Below are 16,015 nucleotides of genomic sequence, written 5' to 3' on the forward strand. Positions count from 1 at the left end.
TCATAGTGTGTGAGGGGTATTTTAAAAACACATAGTGCATCTCCCTTACACTTTTAGGGAGCAGCTTTCTCACACATCACAATAAAATATCAAAAATAAGAAAAACAAGATCAAATCTCGTTGTTTTAATACACTAGAAATCAGCAGCAGAAATGTGGAAGATAAAGCAACATCGACCTTGACAGATACTGAAGACCACAAGAAAATTGATCTTGACAGACACTGAGGACTACTTTAACAAACATTGGCTAAGCCAGTCTGCCACACTTGTATGTAACGGTTAATAAGACGACTGGCACTCTTAACGCATGTTCTCCTTTGATTTCCCTCATTACAGTGCCTCTTTGTCTTTCATTTCAGAATATTTCAATCACAATGGAACTTTCTTTGGTAGTGTCTGATTTATAGCACTTTTATGGCTATGGGTGCCTTGATTCAGGAACTAAAGCTGAATATGATGACATCCCTATAAGACAATGCTCAACTTATGCCTTCTCTCTCCTGGTGCCAAGGCCACAACACCATGAAGATAAATTTCACTCTTAATCCTGCCTGTGAGGTGGAGATGTTGTTAGGGAATCAGGTCTGCTTTGAAGTGTGAGCATCTGAATACAGCAAACAGTATTGCAAATTTCTTAAATTATGTTTTCCCTAATGCCCATTTAATCTCCCTTTGCCACAGTAGATTCTGCTGCAATCATTCAAAATGCTGCAAAACATGCAGCATCCAGTATAATGCCTATAAAAAATATTGTAAGACCTGGCATCCTCGGTGTGGTTTCCCTTCACTTTGCCTTCTTACCACCTGCTTTGCTGACTTAATTTTTGCTGGCCTTAATATTTTGGGTACTTTACCACTGCTAACCAATGGTAAGGTGCATGTGCTTTTTACTGAACACATGGTGACATTGGCATACGCACAATTGGCATATTTAATGTATATTTAAGTCCCAAGTAAAGTGCACTACCTATGCCCATGGCCTATAAATTAAATGCTACTAGTGGACTTGCATCACTCACTCAAGTAGCCCTTCAAATATGTCTCAGGCCTGCTATTGCAGAGCCTCTGTGTGCAGTTTTAAACTGCCATTTCAACCTAGAAAGTTGCCAGGCCCAATCCTTCAATTTAATACATAGAACACCCCTAAGGTAGACCCTAGTCAGCCCCAAGGGCAGGGTACAGGGCATTTAAAAAGTTGGGAATGAACTTTTAAGATACATTCATTTTTCACTACTGCAAAGCCTATCTCACCCATAGGTTAACATTGGGATTACTTTTTCTCATTTTATAAGTGTAATTTCCAATTGGAAAAAGATAGATATTTTGAGTTTGATGTCCCTGGAATCACACTTTAAAATCACAAATTATGGTGAAGTTTTTTAGGTTAGAAGTCTGATAATGCCACTTTTAGAATGTTAACAAACTGTCAAGAAGGTGGTTGATTTGCCAGAGCACTGGAGAGGAGGAACATGGCGGCAGGCTGACACCGGTCGCGGGATCTCCTGGCGCAGTGTGAGGCAGAAAATCAATATCGGCATGACATAACCCACAGAAGCGCCCACTGAAGAGAATGTGAGGTACATAAGACGCTGTAAGTCTTTTGTAAAATCTTTCTGGATTCTAATACCTTTTTTCCCTCGCTTTCTTTCTTTCACGTTTGACGCCATATACACCCTTCTCAACACCACATGGGGCAGGAAGCGGCTGATTACACTGGATTCTGGGGATGCTGGACTGAATTGTGGAGGAGGATACAGGCTGCAGTAACACTGATTGGCTTACGGACCAGGGGGGCAGAGACAGAACAGCGCACTGGCGAGCTGCAAAGCCCTGAGAAGGCTCCACAGCACAGGACTCTTTTCCCGACCCTCAGGCCGATAGGGTAAGGCGAACCTTTAGCAGCAGAGAGGTTTGGCAGATGGAAAAAGAGCTGCTTCTTTTTTGTCCTGAGTTAATTTCAGAAAACAAGGGAAAGAGATAGGAGGGGGATAGAGAGTCTGCATTCGTAGAGGAGCAGCTAAGGTCGAGTGCTCTGGCTGGGTTACGAAAAGCTATCAGTACTGTACCTGTCAAAGGAGTGTTGGTCCCCCCCCAAGAAATAGATATCAGTTGTGCTCACAATATGAGGGGAAAAACAGAGGAAAAACAGTTGTGGAGGGGAAAATAGCTGGAGAAGTACTCCCACTTACCCCTAAAAAAAGGCGATAAAGTCTAGGGGAGGGGGCAATAGCGAAGTGAAGCTAAGGCTGCGCGCTTACCAGTTAAACCAACCCCTTCATTAAAATCTTATTATAAAATAATGGAGCAGGTGGTGACATCTGAGGGGGGCAGCAAGGAGTACGGCAGATCCCCCCCACTTCAGTTGGAAAATCAATACACACCACTAATAGGGGTTGATGGGGGAGAGAAAGAGGCATTTCAGTTAAATGAGCAGGTCAGGGCAGTAGAAACACTTAATAAAGAACCCCCCCTTCCGTTATTGGGTCACCTCCCACTACAGAATCCATACCAGAGCAAGGTAGTGGCAATGCCTTGGACGGGAGAAATACTGATACTCCATTAGGTGCAGAGGAAGGCAAGACCCATTTGGAATCAATGTTATTAAGTTTAAGAGAAGATTTATTTTCAAAATTCTAGATTTCTAAGACTAATCAGAGAGGGATACATGATAAGTGTGAGGTCTTAGAAGGAAAACTGGACGATATAGCCTTGCGAACTGGTGTCCTGGAATCTGAAGTTAAGGTTCTCTCAGAAGCTGTATTGGAGAACACCAAAGATCTCGAAAAGTTAAAAGCCCAGAACAAAACTTTACAAGAAGACCTAGAGAGGTTGGAGATGCAGGCAAGGCGGAATAACGTAAGAGTTCTCAAATTTCCGGAGGGTGCAGAACGGGGAGATATTAAGGCATTTATTTGTAAAATCCTCAGAGAAGGTATTCTCAAGGACAGACCGGATATAGATCTGGACAAGGAGATTCAGAGAGTCCACAGAGACCCTTTCAAGTTGCACCCCGCCATAAAAGCTCCAAGGAAAATATTGCTTAATTTCCTCACTTATGTATTAAGGAATTGGTGTTAGTGAGAGCTTTAAAAGAAACTGCACTACAATTTGACTCGGTTAAATATCAAATCAGGTCATATCTTGGAAAAAGAAGGGCGCAAAGGCAGTGGGATCTTGGAACTAGAATGCCTAAGTTGAGAAGTCGGGGGCACAGGTTCAAATGAAATTTCCGGCCATGCTAAAAGTAATGTGGCAAAACAAGATTTATAATTTTAGCTCCCCAGAGGAAGTTGATACTTTCTTGGCACAAATGAATAAGTAGATCAGACTTAAAATTAGATTACATTTAGAGATGTAAAACTGATTAGACTAGATCAGGGGGGTGGTAGGGGTGTGGTGTGGATAATAGTAAGGAAAAAAATAATATATAAAAGTAGATAAATAATAAAACAATTCAGTGACATTTGTAATAGTTTAATATGTATGTGAGGGTTTATTCTAGGAGTGGATGCCTCTAGCTGCATGGAGAGGGTCACGAAAGGTGGTTGTTAATTGCTGAGGGACTAGTAGGAGGGTTTTTTATGGGAGGGTGGACGGGGAGCACAGGGTGTTAGGAGCAAGGGGGAAAAATAAAAAATGCAGTCCTCATACAACTCTCAAAGTTTCAGAGTTGCAAGGTAAGAGTTTAGGGAGTTGTAAGGATGGATAGACTAAATAAAGTTAAATTAATAACTTGGAATGTGAATGGATTGGCGAGTAGGAGAAAGATGTCCCGGGTCATTGAATTTTTGAATATAGTGAGGCACATATCTGTCTTTTAGAAGAGACTCACTTAGAGGCCCTTGAGTGCAAACAGGGTTTTAGTAAGGTCAGATGGATCCAGGAGGTGCTTTCTTCAGACCAAAGAGGAAGCACTAGGGGAGTAGCGCTGATTATAAGAAGTAATGGAGGAATAAATGTGGTAAAACAAGAAACTGATCAGTCCGGGAGATGGTTGTTGGCTATAATGACAGTTAGGGGTACACCTTTAGTTTGTGTAGTATATTATGGGCCGAATGAAGATAACCCAGGGGCGCTTTCAAAACTTGAGGTTAGCTTGTTGAATACAACCACGCCGATCATAATTGGGGAGCATTTCAATCTGGTTTCAAATAAAGAAATAGATCATCCCTCGAAAGTAAGATACAACAGTTTACCAAAAATGTTTGCTAGGTTAAAGAATATAATAAAAGACTTCAATCTGCTTGATATTTGGAGAAGCAAGAATTGGGAATCTAGAGATGTTACGTTCTATAGTAAAATGTATAAGCATCATTCGAGAATCGATTATTTTCTCATAGATCAGGTGCTGTTTTCAGAAGTAGAGACACTAAATCATATTCCTGCTATATTATCGGACCATTCCACAGTGGTTATGACTAGGGGTGGGCGTGGTTCGCGAAGTAGCAATACGTGTAGCTACGCAAAGTGCAATTCGCACTACGCGAGCTACGCGTAGCACTACGCGAACTGCATAGTAGCATGTTCGCACTGTGCAAGATGTCGTTTTCAATGATTGCACAGTGCGGACAAGCATCCGGCACTGTGCAATCATTGAAAACGGCATCTTGCACAGTAAGAGCTGTGCTTTTCTTCCGCTAGAGTAGATTTTTACCCGAACTGCAGCATTCTCATCGCGGACTGGTAGATTCTCAACGCGAGCGGTCGCGAGCAATGCAGACCACTCGCAATGAGAAACCTGACCTCCCTACATTGAGAATCTTGCTGGGAGGTTTATTTTCCATGCTCGCGATCGGCAACTTGATGTTGCTGATCGCGAACAAGGAAAAAGTCTCGCGAGGATGTCATTTTGCTTGCTCGCAGTCGCCAACTTGATGTTGAGGACCGCGAGCAAGCAAAAAAAGACCGCTGCACTACGCTAACATGTTTGGACTGTGCTACGTCAGTTCACATAGTGCGAAGTAGCGCAAACTTCGCAAACTACACAAGCGTAGCGTAGTGCTTTGCCCAGGGTTAGTTATGACCCTGGGGCTTAAGCAAAAACGAGATACAAAAAAGGTGGAATCTAGATAGGACTATGTTATTGGATGAAGAAGTGATTATGGAGATAGGAGATAAAACGGGTGAGTACTTAACACTTAATATTGACACAGCTAAGGATCTGATAGTGTTGGAAGCTTTTAACGCCTATATAAAGAGGGTACTAAGCTCTATAATGATAGGAAGAAGGAAAGTTCTGAAAAATGAAGCAGTAGATAGGATCAGCAAGATTAAGGGGACAGAAGAAGAATTACAGAAAGCATCAATGGAGACTTTAATCACAGTGCCATGCTTAGAGAAAAAGTTGGAGATCTTTCAGGCTGAATTTCAGGCTAATTTAGATAAGAAGCTTTTGGATAGGTGGAAAGCTAGTAAGCTTCAGCATTTTGCAAGGAACCTTATAAAGAATTTAATCAAAAGAGTGTCAGGAGGAATTACATATGCATATTTTATTTATTTTGAAATTTGTACAGCGCGAACAAATGCCCTTGGGCGTCTCGGCGCTACAGATTCAGTGCTAAATACATAGGCTAGGTTTACTGATTAAACAACCAAGTTTTTATCATTTTACGAAACTGGATCAAAGATGGGGTGGAGCGAATCTGGAGAGGTACAGCATTCCAAAGTTTGGCTGCTGTCACCACGAAACGCCTGTCTCCCCAGGACGCTGTCCTGGTACGTGGTACCACTAGTTGAAAAGCAGCAGTGGATCTAAGCTGTCTATTGGGACAATATGCAGCTAACTGTTTTGACAGAAACTGGGGGCCTTGATTGTATGCAGCTTTATATGACAAGCGCAGGGCCTTAAATTTTATGCGATTCTTAATCGCCAGTCAGTGGTAGTTTCGGATGATTTGTGAAATTGGTTGAAATTTAGGGGTCCTTGAAAGCAGTCTGGCAGCTGCGTTTTGGACCATCTGCATTTTTTTGATGACCCTGCATTGTGCATTCGATAACAGTCCATTACAGTAGTCCAGTGATGACATTACCAAAGTACTAACCAATGTTTTCCCTGCACTTTCTGGTAAAAATGGGATTATTTTTTTTATCAATCTAAGTTTATGGAAGGCTTTTGACACAACTTGGGTGGCATGGGATATGAAGTTTAAGTTATCGTCAAATATTATTCCCAAGTTCCTAACCTTTGAAACCGGACTAGGTGCAGATGAAATTCGTGAGGAGGCCCGAAGTTTTATGAGTGATCTGTGTAAGGAGGATATTAGACCAGGACAAGAGGTTGTTCAGGAGTGGTTAAAGTTAATAACGCTCCCTCAGTTGACAGAAGAGTATAAGGTATTCTTGCAAGGAAGCATTACTGAAGAAGAAGATAGAGCACAATGCAAAAAAGATGGTATGGGGAAAAGCTGCAGGCCCAGATGGGCTTCCGATCGAGTTATATGTAGGTATTTTGGATAAGGTAGTGCCAATTTAAAAAAATAAGTTTAATAAAATCTATATTGGAGGAGAAAATACACCAGGTTCATGGGCAGAAGCCATGGTGACTCTGATATTACAATAAAGACCCTCAGATGATAAAGTCCTAATGACCAATATCTTTATAAAATTCGGATTCTAAGGTCTTTACAGGTATACTGGCAGCAAAGGTGGCAAAGGTTATAAAGGCGATAGTTCACTCGGATCTGAGAGGTTTTATACCAGGGAGGCAGCTGAATGAGCTCACTTTTCAGGTAATGGGGGCCATAGATATGGCCGAATTAAGGAAGGCTTCATTGACAATAGTAGCAATCGATGCTGCAAAAGCCTTTGACTAGGTTAACTGGGTATATTTGTGGGAGACACTAAAAAGTTTTGGTTTTCCTAACAATTTTGTTGAGGCGATGAAGAGTTTATATTCCAGCCCTACAGCGAAGGTGTTGGTAAACGGGACCCTGACAGATTGGTTCAACATTCCAAGAGGCACTAGGCAGGGGTGCCCTTTGTCACCGCTTTTATTCAATTTGTATATTGAGCCATTTGTCAGTTGGCTCATGATTGATCCTATTATTCACCCCTTTAAAATGGGAGAGCTAGAACTTAAACTTGCTCTTTATGCAGAAGATCTGATCCTATACACCACAAACCATGCAGAGGCAATTCCTAGACTAATTGAGAAGGCAGAGAGGTTTGGTGAAGTCTCGGGGTACAAAATTAATTTTAAAAAAACTGAAATAATGGAATGGAATCAAGTAAGGGGAAGTCAGGGGGTAAAGAACCAAATGAGGTACTTAGGGGTTCAGCTAGTGCAGAAACTAGAGGATATTCCTAAAGTTAACTGGAAGAGGGTTTCTAAAGAGGTTGTCAGTTTACTTACACGATGGCTAACCTCCCTTTAAACATCTACGGGAGGGTTAATCTTGTAAAAATTATAGTCTTACCTAAAATCACCTTTTTATATAATTCAGTCCCACTGCTTTTTAGGACAGAAGATATAGCTAAGTTACAAGACAAAACAGGTACCTTCATCTGGGCAATGAAAAGTCCGAGAATAGCCTGGAAAAAGTTAAGAAGATGTCTCACAGTGTGTGGGTTAGCATCACCAGACCAACTCACATATTGTTATGATTTTCACTTTAAAAACTTTAGGATGTTGGCTAATAAAACGGATTCCTCATCATTAGGTTTGTTGTTTGAGGCTATGTTAAAAGATGTAGCGCAAGGGCAGGAATATTTCCTTCATAAGTATGGAGACCCGAAGTTTTACAAAAAAAGTTAGGCTAAAAATTTTGGAAGCCGCCTTCAAGATTTTGATGCATATAAGAAAAAGAATGAAAATTCCTTACTATGCAGCACAGGCCCCTATTTGGGACTCCCCCGGCACCCCAGAATGCCTACGAGACCAACTCAGGCAGCCTCTAAAAACAGGAGGTATAAGGTGCTGGGGAGACCAGCAAGAGGAATCTAATCTCATAAGTTGGGAGGCGCTCAGCAGGTCAATCAGAGTGGCATAAGGAGGAGGTAAACTGGAAATCGGATTTAGTTACTAGGACGGGCACATGGAAAAAGGAAGTCTCATTCTGGTATTGGGTCTTACTGGACGCTGAGGATGATGGGGAAACTGAAGTTATAAGATTGTGGGGCGAAGAGTATGGAGAAAGTGAAACTGATGTATATAAAATATGGTCTGACTCTTCTGTTATGTTGCAGGCTACAGTAAAACCAGCTGCACTCAGAATAAATCATTGTACACTGCCTACAGAGTTTACTGGTCTCCAAAAAAGATATCCAAGGTGACAGGAAACACATATAGTTGCCCCAGGTGCAAATATCCAGCCGCAGATGATATACATATGTTCATGGAATGTCCAAAAATGTAATCTTATTGGATGGAGGCATGTGAATTTCTGGAAACTGTGCTGGAGAGTCGAAGGAAGTAAGTACCAGCTTGATTTTCTTTGGTCTATTGAATGACCACCATGTGAATGCACCTGGATCTAACTTTGTGTTTTATGTGGTAATTCTAGCAAGGAGAGAAATTTGTAGGATGTGTAACTCAGAAGCTCCCCCAACTTTCGCTGAATGTTTGAAGAATATCACCTACACTAGTGAATCAAATATGGCTTGTGATCAAAGAAGTAAAGTTAAGATCGGGGCTGCTTTGTTGAACTAGAGGGAGAAGGAGAGTGGGTCCAATGATTAAGCCAATTTACTGGTAGTCCTGGCCTCCTAAATAACATCCCGGGGCCCCAAGAAAGGTGAACAGGAGTGGGAGAAGGTAACAGCATTATCTTGGAAGTAAAGCCACCTTTCTCTCCCTTTGCCTCTCCCAAGGGCTGGTAAATGTTGGCATGGAGAGATAGGAGGAATCCCAATTGGAGTTTTGGCAGTAGGAGGACAAAATAAATAAATAAAAAAAAGAAGCTGGTTGATTTGATTGGATTCTTTTTACTAAAGGACAAGTATACAATACACTTGACCTGTGTTTTCCTTTCACAGTTCATTCGTTATACATGTTAGGTTCGTATCTAAACATAAAAGGATTAACACTCTTCTTTTACATGAATCAATTGTGCTACATTAACAAAACCCACAAATCTAGCACAATGGCATTGTCTTCAAACATAAAATAGTGATAATAATACATGCAAATTAATGTTATGTCTTGAAAAAAGCATAGAAAAAATAGGTCATGCATTTACAGACACACAAAAGGAAATAAATCCTATTTGAAACAGTCCACAAATGTTTCTTCCAATGAGGTTAAATCATGGCTATTTGGGCGAAGCTGAGCACTTTCGGTACTGACATCAGGGTTTAAGTGTCATCTAATATGGATGGGTTATTGTTCGTACAAGCTCTTTTCACAATCCATATTGTAGATAGAATTAAGGAAATCCCAGATGGTTCACACCAACGCGTTTCAAACCACAGGTGGCTAGGGTGTTCTCTTCAGGACTGTGGGCTGGTGAATGCATGTGTGTATCTATAAAAAGTGTGAAAAACACTGTGTTAGATACAATAAGTGTACCCTCTCATAAAACCTGCAAGAGGGCAGCACATGGTTACCTTATGTCTTCAAAAAAGGAAGGAGGGGCCAAACTTCTCCTCTGTGTTTGTTCTAGTATCAATTCAGGAGGCTTCTAAAAATAGTCGCCGAGGGACGTTGCAGAATTAGTTTGGAATCTGTAACCTATGGAAAACAATTAAAACTAGAAACAGAATACAAAGCCTGGCAGCTGCATTCGTCGCAAATTCAGCGTGAGTGAGTCGCTTTTTAGCTTTACATGTTACGGTACGTGACGGTGTGCATTTCTTGATGAAGCAAAATATAAATGGTGGCATAGTCTGCTTGAAACATGTAGAATTCATGGAATGGATATGACTGGCTGATGAAAAATGATTCTTTGGTTTAAGGGGCCAAAAAACAATTTGTTACCCATTTTGGAAAGTGCATGTTGAACTCTCAGTCCTGAGTCCAACAGTGCAATAACACCTACTTGAAACCTTGGGATTCCTTCCAAACCCAGACATTTCTGAAAACTAGACACTCAGGGAGTCCAGGAAGGTGTGGCATGTGTAAATCCCCCAATGGTTCCTTATCCAGATTACCTTGCAAATCTCAAATTTACACAAAAAAATCACATTTTCCTCACATTTCTGTGTGGGAATGTAATAGGATCACCACGCCAGCACAAATTTCCTGCCACCCAGTGTTCACCAGATCTCCCGATAAAAATGCTACCACGCTTGTGTGGTTGGACAATTGTACCTAACAGAGAAGGACCAAAAACGTATTATGGAGACATTCAAATTATTTAACACAAAACGACCTGGTTTTGTGAGGGGGCAACCTGTTTTTTTTGGTCCGGGGATTGGCAGCCATCTAGGGAAACCTACCAAACCCAGGCAGTTACAAAAACTGGACATCTTGGGGACTCCAAAGAGGTGTGGCTTGCATGGATGTCCTAATCTTGTCTTACCTAGAATCCTCTGCAAACCTTAAATTTAGCTAACAGCATCACAGTTTCCTCACATTTCTGTTAGGGTTTAGCATGCCAGCCCAAATGTCCTACTACCCAGCATTCCCCCAAGTCTCCTGATAAAAATGCTTCCTAACTTGTGTGGGTGGACCAAGTGCCAGCAACACGGGAGAGACGAAATCCACTTGTGGAGACATCCAAATAATCTCTCACAAAAAGACCTAGGGCCTCATTTATGAAAAGTGATGCATCGCTGCGTGAAAACAGCGATGCGTCACTTTTCACTGCGCCCTCCTTGCAACATCAATGATGCGTCATATTTACAGTATGACGCATCATGGCGCAAGGAGTTACAGATACATCAGTATTTCTGACGTATCTGTATGGCTCAAAAGTGACGCAGTGCTGGAGTGTGCACAAAAGTGACGCAACTCCAGCAATGTGTCCTTTGCCTGCGTCAGTCTTACGCCTGCTGTGAGGCAGGCGTAAGAAATTGACGCATTTGTGTCCTAGAAGTGGCGCAGTGAAATCTTATAGATTTCACTGCGTCACTTCTATGACCCTTTCTTGCGTCAGAATGCCCCCCCTGCATACATTATACCTGGCGTAGGCATAATGTAGCGCAGGGGTTTACAAAGTGACCCATCTACCTATATGCGTCACTTTGTAAATATGGTGCAATAAGGCACATTTTTTACGCTGCTGTTGCGTCACAAAAAGTGACGCACCGGCGGCGTAAAAGTGACGCACAGCCTCATAAATGAGGCCCCTAGTTTTGCAAGGAGGCCACCTGGGTTTTTGGTCCCTGGCTTGGTGATCATCTAGGGAAACCTACCTAACCCACACATTTCTGAAAACTAGACACCCAGAGGAGTCAAGGGAGGTGTGTCTGGTATATATCCCCCGATATGTTTTACCCAGAATTCTCTGGAAACCTCAAATTTAGCTAACAAAATCACATTTTCCTCATATTTCTATTTGTGCCTGTGACAGGGAAGGACCAAAAATGTGTAGAGGTTAAAGGGGCAACAATACGTGTCCATAAGAGCAGTTTTTTTATACGTCTTTAGGCTGACTCTGCTTTGAACACCCACACAAGTGAGGTACAATTTTTATTAGGAAGTTGAGGGGAACCCTGGGTGGTATGAAAGTTATGCCGGTGCGTTGATCCTTCAACTTTCCCACACAGACATGTGAGGAAAATGTGACCTTTAGCTAAATTTAAGGTTTGCAGAGGATTCTGGGTAAGAAAATGCTAGGGGATCCACGCAAGCCACACTGACAGCCAAACGACAGTCCACACACACCGCCAGACAAGTGGCAGTCTACGCACACTGCCAGTTAAGCACCATCCATGCACACAGCTAGCCAAGCACCATCTACACACACCACCAGCCAAGTGCCAGTCCATGCACACTGCCAGCCAAATGCCAGTCCACGTACACCTGACTCAGTTTTCGACTGGGGCAACGACGGAGAGAGCGTGGCCTCCTTTTCTTCCTGAGTTAGAGTCCAGGTGAGGTGAGGTCTACTCCCCAGCAGAACAGGATCACTGATTGGAACCTTCTGTACGGCGGAGTTCTGAACCCAAACGCTGTATCCTTTGTTGGTTATTACACTGGATCTGATATAGTTGTAATTATTTGGTTTATCACTACGCAGTAGCAACGTTGTGAACAGGGCCCTGACGAAAACCTTGGGTCCTTCCCTATGAGGTTGAAACATGTTGGCCTGAAATGCAGTAATTTGCTTCCATACTGCATCCTTGCACTGTTCATGTTGATTTTAATGAGGAAGAGGACAGTTTCTTAATAAATCCACTGTTCTGCCCTCTATTCTATTTTAAATTCACCACTTTCTGTTTTTTGCACTGCACTTATACCCATCTTCAGTCTATCACTGGTTACTTAGTGCTTGTGGGCATTGACCCCGCTCTACTACAGGGGACTTATTGGTCTCAATGATCTAGAGACACCAGATCCCTGAGGATGACCAAATGATAGAATTTGATCATACAAGTGTTTGATGGGAATCCTTAAAACCGAGCGGGTTTCTCTGTTACAATCACTTGCACCTCTCTTTATTTCAGTTTCATCTCTTTCCTACCCCTACTAGAGTTTTCCAGCAAGCTTGCGCTGCGGTTTAAGGCTACAAAAGGTACCTTCTTCTAGACCCCTAGGTTTTCTTGTGTTTAAGTCCACGTACACCGCCAGGCAAGCACCAGTCTACACACACCATCACCAAGCACTAGCCCACCCACACTGCCAGCCAAGCAAAAGTCCACACACATTGCCAGCAAAATGCCAGCACACACACAGCCAGCCAAATGCCAGCACATGCAGACTGTCAGCCAAACTCCAGTTCACATACATACACACAGAAACTTTCCCTAGCATCTAGTGGGTTTCTGCCCCTCTTGGGGGCAGATGAGCCTTGAAATATCGCTGACCTGCCCCAAAGGGAGGCATAAACAGCTAAAACATGTGCTTAAACAAAATGGGAGCAGCTCACTAACTCGGGGGCCGCTCCATGACATACCCATAAACATACCTTTAGAGCCTAGTGGGCTTTGCGCCCCCACTTGGGAGGACAAATCAAGTGGAATAACCACCATCTGCTCCTGGGGAGGGCAGAAATAGTGTGCCAATTTTTTGTGAGGTTGTGGGGGCACAGGCATGCTCATTCTGAGCAGCCCCCACCCGGTTGGACATTTGCATATCTTTAAGGGCATCCCCCACCCCTGCACAAAGAAAGAAATAGTCCCTGGTGCCTAGTGGACTTTCTGCCCCCCTGGGGGAGGGCAGATGGAGGTGGTATTGCTTTACCTGCCCCCTATGGGAGGCAGAATTCTTCAGTCCCTATGTATGTGGGGTAGGTGCATGGCCATGCCCATCGTGGGCAGCCCACACACATCTTTTATTTAAATCAAAAATCCCTGGTGTCAAGTGAACTTTCTGCCCCCCCGTCAGCAGAATGGGGCTAATAACCCCCATCTGCCCCCAGGGGGGACAGACAGACTGTCTCATTTTGGCTTGTCCCCACCCCTATGTATTAAACTAATGTCCATAGTGCCAAGTGGGCTTTCTGCCCCCTGCGGGGGAATGATCTGGGACTAGTGCCCCCATCTGCCTCTCAGAGGGGCAGAAAGACTATGGTCACAATTTCTTTTAGGAGGGGGCATTCTCTTGACTATTGTAGGCAGTCCCACCCCTATTTTTTTTTAAAGAAAGTCCCTGTTGTCTGGTGAGCTTTCTGTCACCCCACCCTCCTTTTTAAAAAGCAATCAATGTTGCCTAGTGAGCTTTCTGCCCCATTCAGGGGGGCAGAATGGGGGCTAATAACACCCCACAAGGGGGGCAGAAAAACTGTCCATTATCTGTTTGGGGGTGGGTGCATTGCCATCCCTATTTTGGGCAGCAACCACCCCCACATAAAATAATCCCTGGTGCCTAGTGGGCTTTCTGTAGACAGCAGAGGGATTTCCTGGTCATGTCCAGAGGACGGAACTGTTCCGTCCTCAGCAAATGATCACAGTGGCTTCCTCCTTAACGAACTGGTGAAAAATTCATAATTCTGAGTCTACTTATTGAATTTTTGTCATGTTGGTCATTTTGTTAATTAAATTAAGCTCTTTGTTTTTTGTCTGTTTTGGGTTATTTTTGTTGTGGTGATTTCCATGTGTTACTTTTGTAAGTGTTGTACACATACTGTACATATTGCCTCTTAAATTAAGCCTGACTATTCTGTGCCAATATACCAGAGGGTAAGCTATTGTTAATTTAGGGTGCGTATCTGATTTACCCTGATTAGGATTGAGATTCCTACTTGGACAGGGTGCATACCTCTGCCAACTAGAGACCCAATTTCTATTTGATTAAAGTGTTACAATTAGCTGCGATACCTGGGTTCTTCTTGCCAGTTCTAAGAAACATTTCTTCCAGTTCAAACTGTTTGAAATTCAGTGTCATTATTAATGAAGTTTGTATAGTTAGTGTCTTTTTTTAATAGTTTTGGAAATGTTTACATTAATTAATGAGATCATAGCAATCCTCCTCATAGAGATGACATCAATCCCCTCAACAAATAAAGTCCCTGAATAAATTAAATATGAGAGGAGATGCATGTAAAATCAGCTCTTGTCTTTTTTGCAATGGAAACACAGGGGAAGATTCTCAGAAATGTCCTCCTAGACAACGCGCTCACAGATAGGTTCAGCATCTTTGTGCAAGGATCAGATGAACTGCATGTCCTTTGTACATTAGAGGTTCATGCATTTATTCTGTGAGTCAGTTTTAATCTTAGTCTTTGCATACTGGATACGTGATGAATATGCAAGCGACAGGAACCTTCTGTATTTACATATACTGAAAACAATACATGGAGGAGAGACAGTGGGCTATCAGGCACAGACGACATCTCTGCAGGCATGAGTCCACTCCCCGATGACGTCTGACTTCAGTATATCTAACATTCCAGAATATGGGGCACATGTAAAAAGGCATTTTTCAAATGCATACCCTGCAATTTCAAAAATCGCAGATTATGCGACAGCAAAATAACTTTTAGTTACATTATTAACCAACGTTTCGAGTTGGAAAAACATTTTCAACTCACAAAATGGATTTATGGAACCGTGCCTAATCACAATGAGGAAAGGCCGCGTTCTAAGTATGATTTGGTATGTCATAATATCCATGGTTTGAGATTGCAATTGAGGTCACTAACCATGGATCAGTTAATTATATCTTAAAAGAGGTAGTAACTGATTCAGAAAGGAGGAAGATGCCCCTCCCTTTATGGATGGTGTTGGGTGACCACAGTGGGAGCAGCTAGTCGTCCAGTCGAGCACTGCCTGGGCTTTTTGACATTTTCCCAAATGTGATTTTTAAAGCAGCACCACATTTCACATAAGGTACACTGACTGCTTTAAAAAAAAAAACTGTTCATACAACTACAGTGATGCATGTCTGCTGTTCCTTGCAGGTTACTATTCATGTGTTTCTAGCCAATAAAGGAGTTGCAACTGGAGACCCGCCTAATTAATATTTTTTAGGCATGTTGTTATGCAATCCCATGCAACTGGTGAGTGTGTGATGCGACCAGGGCATATGTATGAAACAAATTTTTTGTTGCAAACGTTGCGAATCGCAAAAACAGCTTTTGCGATTACAAATTCGAAATTTGAGATTTATGAGACACAATCGCATCGCATAGTAAAATAGCGATTTCTTATACTGCGGAAAAGAAATCTGCGAATATCCTTGCGAATTCCTAATTTGCGATTTTCTCAGTTTGCGAAAATCGCAATCTAAGAAATCGCAAGGAAATGTATGAAAAATGTGCAAATTGCGATTTTGTCAAATTCGCAAAATTAGAAATCACAATTAACACCAAATGCATGCAGGTGGTAACAAGGTGCAAGGTACTTAAACCAGGCCACAATGCAACTGAACCTTGCACAATGGCAGCACTGTGTGTAGGAGAATGAGACAGGAACGTTTCTTCAGGATGCGCATCACTCTGTTCCAGCAGACTGAAGAAGAGATCCATCACAAGT

The sequence above is a fragment of the Lissotriton helveticus genome, chromosome 11 (genome assembly GCF_964261635.1).
Source record: "Lissotriton helveticus chromosome 11, aLisHel1.1, whole genome shotgun sequence".
Lineage (NCBI taxonomy): Eukaryota > Metazoa > Chordata > Amphibia > Caudata > Salamandridae > Lissotriton > Lissotriton helveticus.